Source organism: Schistocerca cancellata, unplaced genomic scaffold (genome assembly GCF_023864275.1).
Source record: "Schistocerca cancellata isolate TAMUIC-IGC-003103 unplaced genomic scaffold, iqSchCanc2.1 HiC_scaffold_421, whole genome shotgun sequence".
Lineage (NCBI taxonomy): Eukaryota > Metazoa > Arthropoda > Insecta > Orthoptera > Acrididae > Schistocerca > Schistocerca cancellata.
This window is the reverse complement of record NW_026046438.1, coordinates 50,001-55,000: the sequence shown is the minus strand read 5'-3', so window position 1 is coordinate 55,000 and position 5,000 is coordinate 50,001. Positions and strand designations below refer to the sequence as shown.

Below are 5,000 nucleotides of genomic sequence, written 5' to 3'. Positions count from 1 at the left end.
CATAAGAGACGCCAACGAGGCATCTGGTGGCACCGTTCTGTGCCCCCATAAATTACCAGCCCAGTGTAATGCGGCTGCAAGAGCGGTCGGGCTAACCGCAAAAAAAAAAAAAAAAAAAAAAAAAAATACTTATAATAATCTTAAATTAATTAAAACAATACGTGCTGTGTAAGCAGCTAACTACTGGGCACATCGACAACTACGACAAGTTTTGCCACCAGCGGAATAACTGATCACTGCAGAATATTAAACCATTTCAGGCTGTGTTTTAATTAATTTTAGGTGGGCCGATCCCGGCGGTACTGCAATGCCGGGCCAACCCGCGACAGAGGTGGAGCAAGCCCCTAGCACTCCGTCATGAGCCAAAAATGAGTTTAATATTCTGGTCCTGCGATGCAGGACGTATCAGATATTAAGCTGATAAGAACAGATTTTTATTTTCCGAGATAATTCTTAGTTACAGTACTACGAAGTATAATTTTAAGAAAGAATATCAATGACTCTATATAATGCGAGTTTTACAGTTTTATTAAGTTTAGATAAAATTAAGAAGAAACGGTTCTAACCGTACTTAGGTATTGTATTCCTATTCTATTTCGTGGGTTAAGCCCACTACTTAAATATTGGGAGGCCGCGTTAGGCGCGGTTACTTAAGTATGTTATCCTTAAGACTATTCCCGCGGTAGGCGCGGCCTTACTCATGTCAGACCAGGGGACCTAATTTAGGAGCTATTTTATTTTATTCCGTTCATCTCCATGCCCTGACAGCACACTGCACATGCACGGCTGCCAGCGGCTGGTGTGCCACACACGCAGGCGGGTCACACACAGCCGGACTTCTCCCCTCTGTCTGCCTTGCGGCGGACGTCACTGGGGTGTCGTGGCAGGAGGGTGTTGCTTCCCACGCTGGCTGGAGACTGCCGGGCAGTAGGCACACGTTTGGCGCCGCCTAGCACCGCGCCAACCGGGGTGGGGGCCATATTCGGCGGACACCACGGAGGGAGGGGCACCAGGCAGCACCGCACGCACCGCTACTGACTCGGCACTGCTGCAGTGCGGCGCGAAGATGGTGTAGCGCCGCCGTTCCCGCGTCGTTGAAGAGAATCTCGACACCGACGTCACGAAGGCACCGACCTCGAAGTTCTCCGACGACTGCAGTCTCGAAGGTCTCGCAGCCTGACGTCAGAGCATGCCACAGTCTAGGGGGACACATACTGGCGGTAGCCAGTGATGTGTTCCACGTAAATGTCGCGGGACCACTTGATGGTGTCAGACACCATCAGCCGCCGCATCAGTTGGCAGTAGCGGCTAGCGATGCCTAGGTGCCGAAGCACTGCATCGTTCTGGCGGTCCCACGCCCCCAGACTGCCAACAACCAGGGCGTCGACAGTGACGGAGTAGCCGCGAGCAGCTAATCCGCGCGCAACGTCGGCGTACTTTATCCTCTTTAGTTGCCGAGCGTTGTCGAGCGCAATCCGCCTATTCTCGAAGGGGATTGTCACATCGACGATGGTTACAGTCTTCGCGGCCTCGTCAGTTACAACGAGGTCCGGACGCAGCCCACTGCTGTCCCCTATGACGGCTTGGTTGATCCTGATGTCAGGAACAGCAGTGTTTCCTCTTCTTGGCCGCCCAGCGACTGCTGTCGCGAGGCGGTTGAGGACCGCGTTGTGGCGATATTGCAGGGCTGCTGAGTGCACCATACACGCGTTGATTACGTGTGGGAGCGTCTCATTGTCGTGGCCACAGCGTCGGCAGGCTTTGTTGTTGTTTGCCCGCCCATCAAAGCGGCGACAACCGTTCAGAGGCACGACTCCGAGCCTGGCGCGATGGATAAAGCGCCAGTCTGCGAAGCGGGTGTATTTGCCTCCCGCTATGAAGTGGTTGGACGCTGTGGAGTCCCTGGTGCACTCGAACACCTTCCCCTGGTCAGGTTTCCTGAGTAGGAGGTTGCGCAAGCGCTGCCTCAGACACTCGCGGAGCGTCCGAGAGAGCAGACGCTTGGCGCCCCCTCCCACCCGGACATGCTCGACGCCAGTGTTGGCGATGCGTCCCACGCCGTCATCATCGTGCTGCGGTCCATCGCCGTCATCTTCGAGGTGTCGTGAAGTCCCGGGCGCCGTCCCCTCCGTGGCCGGCTGCGTCACCCCTCCGATGCCGCCGTGTTCCGCGTCGTCAGCGATGGCGGGCTGGCCGCCGACCTCCACCTGTAACTCAGAAAGCAAGTCACTCCAGCGCCAGGTGACGCCACGCGGCGCTAGGCGCCTTGTGGCGTTCCTGACGCGCGTCCACAGTGACTGGATGTCGCCTCCGTCTCTTGCGAGGTCGCCCTCAGTGCTGCCGCTAAGGTAGGTGGCCAAGTCGGATCGACTCGGCTCCCTCCCCAGCCGGCGGCGCGCGGCCGTAGATAGAGTGGCCCAGGCGATGTCTCGGACGGTGGCGTCGTCGCAGTGCAGCATGCGGAAGCCGTGGACGATCGTCGAGATGTCCGCAGCGTCCGCGAGCGGCGTCAGGCCGCATCCTCCCTCTCCCAGCGCGAGGTACAGCTGTTCAGTGGACGCGCGCTGCGGAAGAAAGAGCCATGATTTAACGGCCGCTTTCACTGCCTTGTCAAGTGCAGATAGCGGCCCCTTGCGGACCGCTCCGCCCCGCATGACAAAGTCAAGCCTGGGGAGGAGAAAGACGCGCACGGCGTCAATCTTCTGCCAGGGAGCCAGCAGGGAAGCGTCCAGGAGCTGCAAGTCGCGTCGAATTGCCGCGATCGCATCCGTTGGCGTCTGCGAGACTTTGTAGCCGGTGGGAACGCCAAGATGGAGGTAGGCGTCACCCGCACCGAGTACGGCTGGTTCTCCCCCTTGCAGGGCGAATACCGAGCCTAGTGTCTCCCGACGGCGGATGTGAAGCGTGGCACACTTCGACGGCTTGAAGGTAAGCCCGGCCCACGTTGCCGCCTCACCCACAACATTGAGGAGCGTCTGCATCGACTCTGAATCCCGCGCCAGAAGCACGATATCGTCCGCATACGCCAGTGCACTCACACTGACGCCGCAAAGCGGGATACCACACTCATTTCTGAGCGAGGTTGCGGCGCGAAGTACCGGCTCGAGCGCGAGATTAAAGACGATGGGCGACAGTGGACAGCCCTGCTTGACGCCCGCCTGGATCTCTATCTCCTCCGTTAGTCCGTCAGATGTACGGACACGGGTAGAGCAACCATTGTACATGTCGGCAATTAGACGGTGCAATTGCTCGGGCAGCCCCATCCTGCTCAGTACTCCAAGGAGGTGAGCATGAGGCACTGAACCGAAAGCATTCGCCAGATCAAGCCAAGCAAAGCATGCTTGGCCTCCCCTGCGCCTTGCATCGTCAATTGCCGTCTGCACAATGAAGTTGTGCTCATAGCAGCCTTCAAACGTACGGAAGCCCTTCTGTTCTGGGGAGAGCAGGTTCAAACGCTCCGCCCAGAGGGAAGTGCGGTCCGCAACGATTGCAGCAAAGAGCTTAGGGATGGTAGAGCTCAATGCTAGAGGCCGCCAGTTTGTCACGTCCGAGACGTCCCCTTTCTTATGGATGAGGACGGTAGTGGATATTTTCCACTGCACCGGAGTCTTCCGCTCATTCCAGCAGCGCGAGAAGATCCTGGCTAGCACGTGGCAGCCAGGATCCTCACGTCGCAGGTCCGAGTAGGTGACTCCGTCTGCCCCAGGAGCAGTGTTGCTCGCCTTCTGGAGCCGCTGTTGCACCTCTGAAGGGGTGATCGGCAGCAGGACCTCCTCGCTGACATCAGGAGGCGTGGTGGCGGCAAAGTCCGGGACAGCAGCTGGTGCATCTGTAACGGAAAAATCAGGTTTAGTGTATATCTTCTTAAAGTGCTCCGCGAGCACGCTGCCATCGATTTGACAGTACGGCGACGTCTCGCCAAGGACGCGCTGCATCGCTTTGCGCCGGTCCGCGCGGTACAGCTTCTGAATCTCAGATGCTGCATTCGCGTCGTACCGACGCTCGGCGGCCGCAGCGCGCCGTGCGCCACGCCCACCGCGCCGCCCACCGTGGCCGCGTGTAGGGGCAGGAGGAGGGGGGTTGGCAGCAGCGTCGGCGAGGCCCTGGCCGCGGTGCGCTGCTGCTGGTGGCCCGTCCTGTCGATCTCCGGCTGCCTGGCGTTGTGGCCTCGTCTCGGCGATCTCGGAGACGAAGTCCTCGACGACCGCGACGAATGCGTCCCACGGTTGACTGTGGACGCTCTCCAGGGCCGTCAGCCAGCGCCGCTGCCTCTCCGTTAGCCGAGAGTCGGCCGGGGGAGGGGGGGGCGGAGCTGCCTCGGTTGCGCCCTGTTCGGAGGGTACAGGAGGGTTGGTCGATGTAGGTGTAGGACGGGAGTTTTGCGGCGGGGGGTTGGGACTGGGCCGGTTGTTACGGCGTCGGCGTCTCCTCTTCTTGCTGCCAGTTGTCGGAGACGCATCTGCAGTCCCTCCGCTCACGTCGCGCTGCTCCGTCGTCTGCGTCGGTGGTGGTGCCGTGCTGCTCTCAGTCGCCGCGCCGGCGCTCGAGTCGGGCGCACCGCGGCTGTTGTTCGCCGCGCCGCCAACAGATGGCCCGGCGGTCGCCAGCGGCCCGCCGCCGGCGCGAGAAGCACGAGGTGCAGCTCGCGCCGGCCGACCGGGCGCGCCAGCTAGCTCCGGGCCGTCGTTACGCGGACTGGGTGCCCGACGATTGCTGCCAGATGGGGCGGCGGTCGCAGGGGTGGCTGGTGTCGCCTGCGCCGGCCGGGCGCCTCCAGGTGTAGCTCGCGCCGGCCTGGCGCTCGGGCCGGGCGCACCGCGGCTGTTGTTCGCCGCGCCGCCAACAGATGGCCCAGCGGTCGCCCGCGCCCTGCCGCCGGCGCGAGAAACACGAGGTGTAGCTCGCGCCGGCCGCCCAGGCGCGCTGGCTCGCGCCGGGCCATTGCTCTGCGGACTGGGCGGTATAATGCGCCGTCGGTCCGGGGGCGGTGGTCTGCGTCC

The 5,000-nt window shown here is 61.0% G+C and overlaps 2 protein-coding genes and 1 pseudogene across 2 annotated transcripts in view; all 3 read right to left on the bottom strand.

The window, feature by feature from the left end:
* Positions 1–5,000, bottom strand: part of LOC126123306 (uncharacterized) — a 39,922-nt gene that overhangs the window by 10,048 nt on the left and 24,874 nt on the right. The window lies entirely within an intron of this gene.
* LOC126123363 (U2 spliceosomal RNA) lies at positions 278–450 on the bottom strand (annotated as a pseudogene).
* Positions 473–5,000, bottom strand: part of LOC126123305 (uncharacterized protein T26G10.4-like) — a 22,968-nt gene continuing 18,440 nt past the window's right edge. Inside the window, exon 2 of the mRNA XM_049915096.1 lies at positions 473–717. The gene's annotated coding sequence lies outside the window, so the exon portion shown is untranslated. The remainder of the gene's footprint in view (positions 718–5,000) is intronic.